Genomic DNA, 14,585 nt, shown 5'->3' on the forward strand with positions numbered 1-14,585 from the left:
TTTTTGACAAAACTGAATAAGTGGCAACTTTTAAAGGGAGACGTCAAAGTGAGGCTTGGCTGTTTTTTTCCTTACTTTTTTTTCTTTTTCTTTTTACTGGACTTTATTGTGACAGTAGATAACCAGACTGAATTTTCTTTTATATATATATTTACTTTTTTATTCTCCTTCTTGATTCCTTAATTTTTTTTTAGACTAGAGGCTCCCTTTGGTTCTTTTCCTTTTTATATATACATATATATATTTTCTTTTCTTTTTTAACCTCAATTACGTTTTCCTGGGAGGAGGGGGAAAGTGAGAATTAAGAAACTTTGTAACACTGATAACTAGAGGCTTGAAAATATTTTACTTGAAGTGGAGAGAACTGTGAAAGACTCCTTCTCAAGGACATTCCAACTTGATAAGAGGGAAGAGTGCATCAGAATATTATTACAGGTGTTCTTCTGGACTTCTGTCAACAATTTAACACTTGAGGTTTGGCTTTGAAGCTTGTGGAGAAGAGAGTCATAATAAGAGCCTTGGACAATTAAACAAAGTGCAATGTATTTTCTTATTTTCTTTTAGTTGTGCTACCCTTCCTTACCAGCTTTACTGTAAACTTTTATTTTAGCAATATTTTTATTTTTGCTTTTTATTTTAAAGGGAAAGCCTCAGAATTTTTTTTCCTTTTTTTTTTTTTCCTTTTTCCACTGGGATTTTTGCTTTTTCCATCTATGCTCTTGGATTATTTTGGGGTTTTTTTTATTATTGAGATTTTTTAATTGGATTAAGGTGTGAAGAACCTGAAGAAATTTTTCTTTTGTTTTGTTCTTCTTCTTATTATTATTATTATTGGGTTTTTTCCTTCTTTTTATTTTTATCCTTTATTGTGGATTATTTCATAATTGGATTAGGTTCCAGAAGAACCCGAAGAATCTTTTCCTTTCTTTTTCTTTTTTCCTTTTACCATTGGGCTTTTTACTATTGGGCATTTCCATTTTGGATTATAATTGGCTACCTTACCAATTGGATTAAAGTTTAAAAGAATTTGAAGGTCTTGAATCATTTAAAATGAGTAGGAAACTCATACCCTCTGGTGTCTCTACCTCTACTTCTGCCTCCCCACCATCTGGAGGACAACGTTTAATCCAGGCAATGTTAAAGCAAGACAAAGAACAAGAAAAGGTGACTTTACAGATGATTATGCAAGGAATCCAAGATCTTAAGATAAAATCAGATACTATTGAACAAAGAATAGTGAACATTGAACAAAGAACACAGAAGACCGATGAAAAAGTGGAAAATATTCAACAAATGATGGTGAAGTATGATGAGAGATTCCAAAAAATTGAAGAAGAAGGTAAACAAAGAGAGAAGAAGATTGGAAATATTGATAGCAGACTAACAGTGATTGAACAAGATAAAAGTGGGATGCTGAAGTGGGAGATGGAGAGGTCAGAATTCTATCTCAGATTTCAAAACATAGACGAAGAAAAAGGACAAAATTTGGCTGCAATAATGATAGAAATTCTGGCTGATGCTTTGGAAATAATAGAGGAAAAGATGATGGATGGAGTAGACGAGGTATACCAAGCTTTTACAAGATATGCGATGAGAAATAATTTACCAAGAGAAGTCCACATCAGATTTACCAAAAAATCCATCAAAACACAAATATTACAAGCGGTAAGAGAGAAGACATTGAAATATAAAGGCAAAGAAATCGTGGTTTTAAAACAAATACCCAGAAGAGTGAGAGAGATGAGAAGAGAATATCGATTCTTGACCAAAATGCTATTGAAAAAGGAGGTGAATTATAGATGGCTGATTCCAGAAGGACTAATGTTTACATGGCAAGAACAGAGACACAGAATTGATTCAATTGAGAAAGCAGAACTTTTCTACGCAGAATTTTTCAGAAGGAGAGAGGAAGAGGCAGAAAAAGAGGTCTCATTAATTGAATTCCAAGAGGAACAAATGGGAATTGAAAAAGAAGAAGGTGCAGTAGGTGGGCAGGTGGATATCAAAGAACAACATGAGCCAAGATCTACGAGAGCTGTCAAACCTAACTACAAAATCTAATTATGGGAGAGAAAAAACTGATTACAATGAATATAAATGGACTTAATTCAGCTGTTAAAAGAAGGAAAATTTTTCATAAATTAGGGAAATTAAAGTTTGACATAATTTGCTTACAAGAAGTACACATTAAAAAACAACATGAACAATTGTTAGTACAGCCAAAATTAGGGAAAATATTTACTTCTTTGACTCAATGTAAGAAAAGATGAGTGGTTTTATACATTAAAGAGGCTACCCCAGCAAAATTGATTTACACTGATGAAGATGGAAGAGTATTAATGGTGGAAATAATGGACAATAATATAAAAATACTCTTGATTGCAATTTATGCTCCGAATGATAGACAAGAAGAATTCTATAAAAAACTACACATGAAAATAACTGGACTGGACTATGCCAATATAATTATGATGGGAGACTTTAATGGAATTGTGGACAATAAACTGGACTATATAGCAACAACAACAAAGCAAAACAGAAAGATTCTCCCTAAATTCTTTTTTAAAATGACAGACGAATTAACCTTAAAAGATATATGGAAAGAAAGAAATGCTAAAACCAAACAATACACTTTCTATTCAAATAGACATTTATCATGGTCCAGATTAGATATGATTTGGATCTCAACAGAATTAATATCTAGTGTTCAAGAAACAAATATTGAAACAAGTACTTGAGCAGACCATAACCCAATGACAATTAAATGGAAGGGACAAAAAAAAAAAGATCGAGATGGACGTTAGATAATACTATCTTAAAGGAGAAAGATTTTATACAATGGATTGAGAAAGAACTGCCTTTTTTTTTAGAGAAAATAAAAAAGAAGATACTTCAATGCAGAATGTTTGGGATACAATGAAGGCATATGCCAGAGGCTTGATAATAGATTACATAAGAAAAAAGAATATCAGGAAAAGGCAAGCCACTAAAGCCTTGGAAGATGAGTATAAAAGACTTGAAAAAGAACTACAGAAAATGCCACAGAAAGAGATATTAAATTGAATTTGGACATAACTAAACATAAAATGGGTTTAATAGAGAAAGAAGAACTGGCACAGAAAATCAGAAATGCTAAACAGAATTACTTTGAAGATGCAAATAAACCAGGTAGATGGCTAGCATATAAATTGAGAAAGGAGAAAGAGTCAAGGAAAATATCGCAGTTAATAGATGACCAAGGCCAAGTTTGCCATGGTAATAAGGAGAAAAAGGAATTATTTGAGACTTCTATGGACAACTATATAAGCAAGAGAATATTGATGAGGAAAAAGTCAAACAGTATTTACAGAATGCTAACCTACCTAAGATATCTAAAGAGACTGAAGAAATGCTAGGAAGTAATATAACAATGATGGAATTAACTGAAGCACTTAAGAAACAAAATAATGGGAAAGCACCAGGTCCAGATGGGCTTTCGGCAGAATTCTATAAAACACTACAAGAATCATTGAGCATTCCATTGTTAGAAATCATGAATGAAGCTATGTCAAAGAGAATGGTACCTAAAACATGGTTAGAGGCTTATATTACACTTATTCCAAAAGAAGAGGCTGATCCACTGAAAATTAAGAACTATTCCTATTTCTTTACTAAATGCAGACTATAAAATCTTTGCTTCAATTTTGGCAGGAAGACTTAAAAAATACTTTAATAACTTTATTCATCCAGATCAAAATGGATTTCTGCCAAAGAGACAAATCAAAGACAATATGAGAGTAATCCTGGACACTTTTGAATATTATGAGGCACATCCCGAAAAGCAAATGGCTTTGATATTCCTAGATGCTCAAAAGGCATTTGATAATGTGAACTGGAGATTTATGCTAGTACTACTGGAACAGATGGGTTTTGCCAGAAAATTTATTCAAGCAATAGAAGCCATTTATCATAAGCAAACGGCAAAGGTAATGATGGAGGGAGAACTTACAGACTTTATTAGTATAAGAAAAGGCACAAGACAAGGATGTCCCCTATCTCCTTTGCTATTTGTATTGACCTTGGAAGTGTTGAATAGAAATATTAGAGAGGACAAAAGCATAAAAGGAATGAAAATTAAAAAGGAAGAATTCAAATTGCAAGCCTTTGCGGATGACCTAGCTTTTATTTTGGGAGATCCTTTAGAAACAGCTCCAAAGCTATTGGAAAAGATAGAGACATATGGCGAGGTGGCTGGTCTGAAAATAAATAAAGATAAAACAAAGATCCTGACAAAGAACATGCTACTAAGACAAAGAAATGAACTGGCAGACCTGTTGAAAATCCAAGTCACGAACAAGGTCAAGTATTTGGGGATATACTTGACATCAAGATGTAGTACATTAAAAGAGAATAATTATATTAAACTTAAACAACAGATAGCCTTAGACCTGAAGAAATGGGAAAACTTACAATTGTCATTAATAGGGAGAATTTCAACAATCAAGATGAATATTTTACCCAGAATCTTATTTTTGTTTCAAACAATAGCAATTAGGCTTGGAAAAGACTATTTTGACGACTTAAATAAAATTGTGCTGAAGTATATATGGCAAGGTAAGAAAGCGAGGATAAAGCTAAAGCTCTTGCAAGATGCTAGAATTCGAGGAGGTTTTGGCCTGCCTAATTGGGAGTTGTACTACCAAGCTGCAAATTTGATGTGGGTCAAGGAATGGATAACACTAAGAAAGACTAGATTGTTGACACTAGAAGGTCATGATTTTCTGTTGGGTTGGCATGCTTTTTTATGGTATAAGGGAACTAAAACACAGGGTTACTTTAGAAGACATTACATATGGGAGTCTTTGTGGTTAAACTGGGAGAAGATAAAAAGACAATGTTATTTGAAAATTCCAGTTTGGTTATCGACTATTGAAGCATTTTCCTATCTTATAATCTATAAGAAGGAACAAACAGTTAGATATGGGGAATTATTGGATGAAAAGGGTGAACTTAAATCGATGCAAAATCTAGAGGAACAAGGTATAAAGATGAATTGGTTTTCATATGTGCAAATACACTCAAGGTATGATGAAGATTCTAAAACTGAGGGATTTTATGATAAACAGACTGATCTAGATAAGATTTTTACAGGTACTGATGAAAAGGTGATTAAAAAATTATATGGTTATTTACTGGGAATTAAGCTAGAGGAAGAAATTATTAAGAAAATATTGGAATGTGCTGAGATGAGTAGATTGACATTTGAAATTAGAGAGCAAGAGGATAAACAATTCTATAAAATTTGGGACCTTTTTCTATCAATGGTGGGATGATAAAATACAATAATAGAATATTTAGAATGTTAGATAACAAGGAATATCTTTGTTTTTTCTTTTTCTTTTGTTATTTGACATCATATCTATAAAGTGTTTTTAGGATAGATTTGGTATGATTATATGATTTGTTATAGAAAAAACTACCTAAATTATAGTTATCTCATAAAGTATGAATGAATAAAATCATAGTCAAATGAATAAAATCATAGTCAAATGATTTTCTAATAGTGATACTAGGATATATAAGTTTGGATTGATAATATGAGTTATTATGTAATGTAACTGTAATTGAGACTACGAAATGAATGCACAAAACTGAGTGACACACTACTTGTATATATGTATGGAAGAGAGCTGATGTTTTTATGTTTTGTTTGCTTTATTTGTTTTTAAAAAACTAATAAAATTGTTTTCAAAAAAAGAAAAAAGATAATAGATACAGAAATAATTAGGACATTTTTTTAAAAAAATGCATGCATCCGACAAATTTGGAGGGTTTAGAAAGATGAGCCAATGCTTTGTCAAAGAAAATGAATAGGGATAATCTAGTCTCAGGTGAATGATGTTCCAGAGGACAGGTGCTCTGGTATAAAAGCCTTTCCTTTTGGGCCCTGACAGACAATGGTACCCTGGCATGCTTTCTGTCAGATCAGATATATGGGTAGAAACAACTTGGAATAGTTGGTCCAATCACCAATGCACATGTAGTACAAGTATATAAGGTCTCCCAATATGTTAAGAGAGACCTTCCATGATTATTTTAACTGCAGAGAAATAAATATTATAAAAGACAACTAAAGAAGATTCTAGTTTAGTTTAATTTAGATTTTTAGTAGAATCCTGCTTAAGGCTCTAAAATATTGTGACAAAGAAAAACATTTAGTTGGAGTTGTGGTGGCACAATGGTTAGAGTGCAATATTGCAAGCAAACTCTGCCCCCAGATCAGGAGTTTGATCCTGACTGGCTGAAGGTTAATTCAGCCTTCCATCCTTCCAACATTGGTAAAAGGAGGACCCAGGTTGTTGGGGAAAATATGCTGACATTTGTAGACTGCTCAGGGAGTGTTATAAAGCAGGGGTCCCTCACCTATTGGGAACCGGGCCATGGAAGTGAAGGGTAACTGCTTATGAAAAACTGAATTTGTGAAAGCAGCACATGCACCAAACTTCCCCCTGCTGCTACCCCACTGCTACCTCCACCAGTCTACTGAGCCAAAAAGGTTGGGGACTGCTGCTATAAAGTACAATAATAAACAAATAAACAAACAAACAAACACATCTAGAGTAATACCCTATAATAAGATGCGTGGCAAATAAATAAATAATTAAATCAATCAATGTAGAGTAAAATCCAATAAAAATACTAAGCTAATTCTTCTTGTTACTTGGAACAGATATTTTTGACATCTGTTTACAGACTAGTTTTAAGCCCGGACATTCTACTGCATAATGAACCATTGTAGCCCTTAGGGGCTACATAATGAACCATTGTAGCCCTTAGGAATATAGTATTCCAAAAGGAGCCTTTTATGTTGCCTTCATAGATCTAAAGGCAACCTTTGATTCCACACTCTACTCTCCAAGATCAGTTTTGGAGTAAATTAGCAGTATAATGGATCACTGTCTGTACCCAAAAGTTGACAATTATGTATGTGATTGCTGCATTTATTTTCTTATTTCCATCTCTTGGTTATTCACTAACCTTAAAGAAATACAATTCAATACAAACACATTATTTGTGGTGCATATTGTAATTAAGATATGTTGTTTACTTTTCATTAGTTGATTTACTCCAGAGTTAAAATTCTTGAGAAAAGAAACATCCCCAGGGAAAAATGACAGCATAAAGTTTATGAACAAAAGAATTTGCCATGCTATACACTGTTCCAACTCTACAAGACAATTTGTTTTCTGTATTTCAAGTAAGCCTAAATATATATTGTTCTTAGCAGTCTGATATTCTTAACTTTTAAAAAAATCAAATTTCTATAGTTGTAAATGTTATCAATTTCTGTTAGCCTGACTTTGCTAAATATGGAATGAGGTTAAATAATTAGGGACAGGAATGAAAACAAAGCAGAGGGTCAAGTAAAAAGTAAATGAATGCATTACTCAAAAATCCAACATATATAGTGTCAGTCTCAAGATTTTTGCCAATAAACTGCCTTTATGAACCTGTAGTTTGTAACTGCGGTAGAGTCAAGATGATTGGATATATCAGAATTTACTGGCTGGATGATCTTCCTGACACGTATGCAGAATTTGCAAAAGATTTCTTTTTCTTTGCTGTCTAGGAGAGAAACACTGTCACTACCTAGGATTGAACTCTCAACCTTTCAAGTTGGAGACGAGCTCTGTCTGACTGAGTGTCTATCTGTATGTCTATCTCTGTCATTTCAAAAGAGCTCCTGCATAATAAATCTGTTGGTTGTTGTTGTTGTTTTTCCTGGGGGGCCATTAATGCCTAAATTGTCAATATAAATTATGGCAATTGTTTTAATTGTTTTAACCAGATTTTGTCAGACTGCCAGACTGTCACTTAGGCAATATGGCACAAGTCAAAATCTTAACTGAAATAATATTTTGAACTGATTTCCTGGCTATATAACCTTCCAGAAAATACTTACTGCCAATTTCTGATAAGGAAATAATAAAACATTGCTTCAAATTATTGCAGGAATAATTCATATACACATTCTGACAATCCTTTTATTCTCTAAATATTTTCTTCAAGTGACTGTAGAATTTAAAAATGAAATTTAGTGATATATTTCTGAAATTTATAAATGAACTTCATATAAAACTCTATTACAAATATAAACCTACAGAGACTGTAAATGTTTTTAAAGAAAAAGATGGAACATTTATTAATAATTTATTAGGACTCCACTATTACATTTCACATTGTGGTAGATTCACTATGATAAATTCATAGTGACAGTATAAGCATAAACAAAGAATTAATATTTTATCTGGCATCCTGATAGACTTTCTGAATTATTTCATGATGGGCTGTTTCAAAATGTTCATTCTTTGTTTCCTTTAGAAACTGTTCCATGGAAGTACAGAATGTGACCAGTGTCAGAGAAATCTTTTTGCTTGGATTTATCTTTGAACCAATTTTGGAAATCATCCTCTTTCCAGTTTTCCTCTTTATTTATCTAGTGGCAGTGGTTGGGAATACACTTATAATTGTATTGATTTGCATTGATCGCCGTCTACAAACCGCAATGTATTTCTTCCTCAGCAATCTATCTGTCATTGAGATATTCATGACAACATCTGTGATGTCAAAAATGTTGGCCAATCTTCTTTCTGAAAGAAAAACAATTTCCTTTGTTGGCTGTTTCACTCAATCATATTTCTATTTTTTCATGAGTTCTACAGAGTTCATCCTTTTTGCTGCCATGTCCTTTGACCGCTACCTGGCCATCTGCTATCCCCTTAGATACCCCATCTTTGTGACTAGGAAAGTTTGTGTTAAGATAGTGATTGGATCTTGGATTGGTGGGTTCTTCTCAGTATTCTTATCTACTATGTTAAAAGCCAGGGTAACATATCGTAGACGTAATGTTATAAATCACTTTTTTTTTTTGAAAACAGTTTTATTGGTTTTTTTTAACAAACAAACAAAAACAGACAAAATATAAAAGCATCAGCTCTCTTCCATACTTATATGCAAACAGTGTGTCAGTTGGTTCATCAGTTTTGTGCATCCATTTCGTAGTCTCAATTACGATTATGTTACATAATAGCTCTTATTTTCAATCCTAACTTATATATCTTCATATCATTGTTAAAAAAAATCATTTGACTATACTTTTATTCATTCATACTTTATGAGATAACTATAATTTAAGTAATTTATTCTATAACAAATCATATAATCATGCCAATTCTATCCTAAAAAAAACCACTTTATCGATATAGTATCTAATAACAAAAGAAAAAGAAAAAACAAGAATATTCCTTATTATCTAAAATTCTAGGTATTCTATTGTCATATTTCATCATCTAACCATTGATAGAAAAGGTCCCAAATTTTATAAAATTGTTTATCTTCTTGCTCTCTAATTTCAAATGTCAATCTACTCATCTCAGCACATTCCAATATTTTCTTAATAATTTCTTCCTGTGATGGAATTTTCTCATTTTTCCAGTTTTTAGCAAATACAATTCTAGCCGCAGTTAATACATTTACAATCAGATATTTCAAATCTTTACTGTATACATCTGGTAGAATTCCCAATAAAAAGAACTCCGGTTTCAAATCTATATGTTTCTTTGTCATTTTTTCCAGCCACATGAGGATTTTAGTCCAGTATTTTCTAGCATCCTCACAAGTCCACCACATATGGTAATCACTTTTTCTGTGACAGTGCTCCCTTATTACATCTTGCCTGTCAAGATATAACCATGATTGAGCTGGTGGACTTCCTGGTATCCTTGATTCTACTGCTTGGTTCTCTCTCATTCACTGCTACATCTTACATCTACATAATTAGCACCATTGTCAAAATTCCATGTGCAGAGGGGAGGAAGAAGGCCTTTAGTACCTTACCTCTCATTTCACTGTTGTCTCCATGGGCTATGGAATCTCCATTTTTGTTTATGTGAGGCCATCTCAGAGTATGACAGTATGAGCCTAAACAAAGCCTTAGCCTTTTTCTCTGGAATCCTGACACCCTTCTTGAACCCTTTCATTTTCAGTCTAAGGAATGAGCAGATGAAAGAGGGGTTGAGAGATGTTTTAAAGAAAATTTCTTTCAAAATAAAGTCAATTTATTACTCTTAAAGTCATTGTTTAAATGACAATTTTAATATTATAAGGGAATCTGATTCCATTGCACATGATTCCATAATTTGGGATTACAGATGACTGGATGGACCTGAGGATTTGCTTGTCAAATGTCCTTTCTGATGCCTTGCTGAGTTCACAACAGATGTTTCTTTCCACCTTAGGAGAAAAAACATCTGCTTCTACTTAGGACTGAACTCTTAACCTTCTGAAAAGGAGGTGAGCATCTTCACCGCTACTCCACTATGCTGCTCGGTACAAACTTATTTTTTACCAAACATCATTTTCATTATCCCTTTTAATAATTTTTCAATATTTACATTAACAATTTCTGCTTATTTTTGTACAAAATAACCGTGTTTTTTGGGATAAATTAATATTTGGGAGATCTTTGAGCAGTTACTGTCAGAGGACGAGATGTGGGCTGGCGGGGAGCCAAGTGGTGATGGCTCTGCCCTGGCTGGCTCACCTTTCCCTCTGCCACCACCCACAGGAGGAAGGTAAGTTTGCGGACAGTTGGGAAAGCCCAAACCACTGCCTAGCGCAGAGCTACTGGTGGGGTGGGCAAGGCTGCAGTGCATGCCTCGCTTGAATTTCCCAGCCCTTTCCCAAAAAGAAGGAGGGGAGGAAGTCCCTTTCATGGGCCCTTTGTTGGACCCAGAAGCCTTGCCTGCCATCTTTTCTGGGCAACAAAGAACCAGACATGAACAGACCATTGCACCCGGTCCCTGGGACTCTGGGAGACTTTTCATGAGAGACGCTGCTGGGCGAATACTTTGTTGGAAGTGTGTGTGTGTGCGTGTGTGCGTGTGTGTGTTTCAGATGGGTCTCCTACTTTAGGAGGAGAGAGGGAAGAAGGAAGGGAAGGAATGGGGGGGAAATGAGAGGGAAAGAGAGAGAAAGAGAGAGGAAGAGAGAGGAAGAAAGAGAAAGAGAGAGAGGAAAAGAAAGAGAGGGGGGGGAGAGAGAGAGAGAGAAAGAGAGAAGGAAGAGACAAGAAAGAAAAGAAAGAGAAAAGGGAAAGAAAGTGTTAAGTTTGAGCAATGAGAGGCTGAACCAGAGCATGAGTGCAACAGTACTTTATTTACAAATAAAGGGCTGACCGTGTTGCCAAGCCTGGAACTGGCTCGCAGCAATCAGCAGTTGTTGGACCCCGCAGCCTGCTTTTATAGCTGGCTGCTGGGGAGAACTGACCAATGGGAATGGGGAAATAACGCCCACACAAGTGAGTGGACCTGAGTGAGAACTCCTTGAGTCCTCAGGACATAACACCCTTCCCCCAGATGCGAACACGCATAGTCCTTGAGGTAGATGGGGTTTGTGTTGGCGCCCGGAGCGGCGCAACTCGGGAACATTGTCTGACTGTTCGGTATCAGTCTGTGACGGTTGAGCTGGCATAGTGTCGCCAACAGTCTCTCTGGACTGGCATCCTCGGAAACCACCGGGTTGGTTTCTGGAGTCAAACTCTCGTGGGTTGGATCCGGTTGATCAGCTCTCTGGGTGCTGTTGTCCGGGTTTGGGCTGACCGGAACGACCGCTGGCGCAGACTGGTCACTGGGTGCGGTGTGGCTGGGTGGCGGATGAGACGGTTCCCCTTCGACTGGAGACTCTGGATTCTTGTTTGCGAGGTTGCTGAGGCGCCTTCTGAGTTGGTCTATGTGTCTCCTCCAGACGCGACCATCCTCCAGCCTGACTCTATATGATCTCGGCCCGGTGACGGCGATGACCTCGCCCGGAATCCAAAGTGGGTCCCCAGCGAAATTCCTTGCGAATATCGGCTCCTGTAACACAAAATGTCTAACCCCCGAAGTGGAAGCGAGGGGAGAGTCAGGGCAGTATTGTGGGTGCAGTCTATCTAATACAGTCCTCAGGCGCCGGCCCATCAGAAGTTCCGCTGGGGACTTATTGGTGACTGCACAGGGGTTGAGTGCTGGCTCATCAGGAACCGTGAGAGTTTGTGGTGCCAGTCATCTCTGCCAAACCTAGCGAGGGCCTCTTTGGTGGTCCTGACGGCCCTTTCAGCCAACCCATTACTCGCAGGGTGGAATGGGGCTGTTAAAATGTGGCGAATGCCTAGGTTGGCTGCAAAACGGCTGAATTCTACTGATGCGAACTGTGGGCCATTATCGGAGACCAAGGAGTCGGGTAGTCCATGGGTAACGAACAGGCGCGTAACACGTTGGTGATTGCTAGTGTGGTGGTCGTGGATAGCTGCGCCACGTCTATCCACTTGGAATAAGCATCCACGACCACTAGGAACATCTTTCCATGCACGGGCCGGCCAGATCGATATGGATTCTAGACCAGGGCGCTGGCGCTCCCATCTGGTAGGGGTGGCGATGGGGAGCAGGACGGGATTCCTGGCAAATGCTGCAGGAACTTACCCAATTGACAATGTCCTCGTCTAGACCCGCCACCACACGTAGCTGCGTGCCAACGCCTTCATTCTCACAATGCCGGGTGTCCCTCGTGCAACGCCTCCAGGACTCGGGCACGCAGCGAGGTCGGAATGATCACTCGAGTGCCCCACAGTAGACAACCCTGCAAACTGGACAGCTCCTGCATGCGAGTCTTAAAGGGTGCGAATTTGTTATCAACATTGCCTCCCGGCCACCCCTCCTCACCCAGTCGAGCACCTGGGCGAGCGTTTGGTCTTCCTTGGTTTTGGCGGCGATGTCAAGGGCGGTGATGGGCAGGTCCAACTGGGTGATTTCAAAAATGGCATTGACAGGAGCTGGGTCTTCAGCCGGAGCGGGTAAGGGGCAGCGACTGAGTGCGTCAGCGTGGGATAGAGTTTTGCCCGGGCGGTGGATAAGTTTGTATGAGTAGGCCGCTAGGAAAAGCGTCCACCTTGTCATCCGAGGGAGAGGACTTGAGGTGTCTGTTTGTCGCCGGCCAGTAGGCCCAGGAGGGGCTGATGGTCGGTGACCAGTTCGAAGAAGTGGCCAAAAAGGAATTCGTGAAACTTTTTCACGGCTGCAACAGCTGCTAGGGCTTCCTTGTCTATTTGGCTGTAATTTCGCTCCGTGGCCGAGAGCGTCCTGGAGAAGAAGGCGATGGAGGCCTCGGCGCCATTGGCGAGTCGGTGACTAAGGACCGCCCCAATTCCAAAAGGGGATGCGTCTGCTGCCAGTACTAAAGGAAGGTTGGGGTCGAACTGGATGAGCACTGCCTCTGACATAAGTAGTGATTTGATGGCGTTAAACGCCTGGTCTTCTTTGTGCCCCCAGTGCCACGGTGACTTTTTGTCTAGTAATCTGTGTAGGGGTTCGGCTACTGAGGCTTTATGGGGCAAAAGGATGCATAAAAGTTTAGGAGTCCCAAGAAAGCTTGTAGCTCCGTTTTGGAGGTCGGTGTGGAGCTTCGTGGATCGCCCTGACCTTGGACTCCAGGGGTGAATGCCAGAGGCGTCAATTTTATAACCCAGAAAGTCCACCTGTCTAGTGGCAATGGCGCATTTTTCTTTTTTTTTAACTTGAGGCCATGCTGTCTGAACCTCTCTAACACTGCTCGCACTCTCTGGAAGAGTTGGGGTCTGTCCCTGGCCGAGACCAAGATGTCGTCGAAGTAGGGTACTACACCAGGAGGCCCTGTAAAATCCGCTCCATGAGGGATTGAAAAATACCTGGGGCAACACTTACGCCAAATTGGAGACGCTTGCATCGGAAGGCACCCCTGTGAGTGACGATGGTCTGAAGTTCTGTTGTTTGGTTATCAACAGGGAACTGTTGATATGCTTGAGACATGTCCAATTTAGCAAAAATACTGCCCGGTTCGAATGTGTGCAATAAGTGCTGAATGACGGGCACGGGATAGGCGCTAACTTGTAAATATTTATTGATTGTTGTCTTGTAGTCCGAGCAAATTCTCAGGCTACCATCTTTTTGAGGGGTGTGACAATGGGCGCCTCCCACTTGGCGAAATCTGTTGGCTCAATGACCCCTTGTTTTAGTAGTTTATCCAATTCAGCGCCTAGTTTTGGTCGAATAGCAAATGGAACTCTCCGTGGTTTTAATCTGATTGGGACTGCCTGGGGGTCAACGGTGAACGAGATGGGGGTTCCATTATAACACCCCAGCTCCTCGCTGAACACATCTGCGTAGTCAGCGAATAAGGAGTCAGTGTCTGAGGTTGAGACAGCATGGACTCCTGTTAACCCTAGGCTGAGGTGGGGAAATCAATCGAGCCCCAATAAGGTGGGTAGATTGCTGTTAACTACCACTAGAGGTAGGTGGCCTTTAAAAGCTCTAAAACTGACAAAGAACTTGCCTCTGCCGATCACGGGAATGGCCTTCCCTGGTAGTCCTTCAGACCAAACTGGCATCTCTGAAGCCGGGTAGTAGATAGGCTGGGGTGGAGTCTCTTAAGGGTGTTCCACGAGATTATTGAGAGCGCTGACCCTGTGTCAACCTCCATGTGGCACGGTTTACCTTCTAGGGAAACGGAGAGAGAAATTTTACTAACAGAGTGGC

At 38.6% G+C, this 14,585-nt stretch overlaps 1 pseudogene; it reads left to right on the forward strand.

The window, feature by feature from the left end:
* Nucleotides 1–8,545: 8,545 nt before the first annotated feature.
* On the forward strand, nucleotides 8,546–10,110 carry LOC148124207 (olfactory receptor 6M1-like; annotated as a pseudogene).
* The last annotated feature ends 4,475 nt before the right edge of the window (nucleotides 10,111–14,585 follow it).

This window comes from Pseudonaja textilis, chromosome Z (genome assembly GCF_049901715.1).
Source record: "Pseudonaja textilis isolate UNSWEBS1 chromosome Z, rPseTex1.2, whole genome shotgun sequence".
NCBI lineage: Eukaryota > Metazoa > Chordata > Lepidosauria > Squamata > Elapidae > Pseudonaja > Pseudonaja textilis.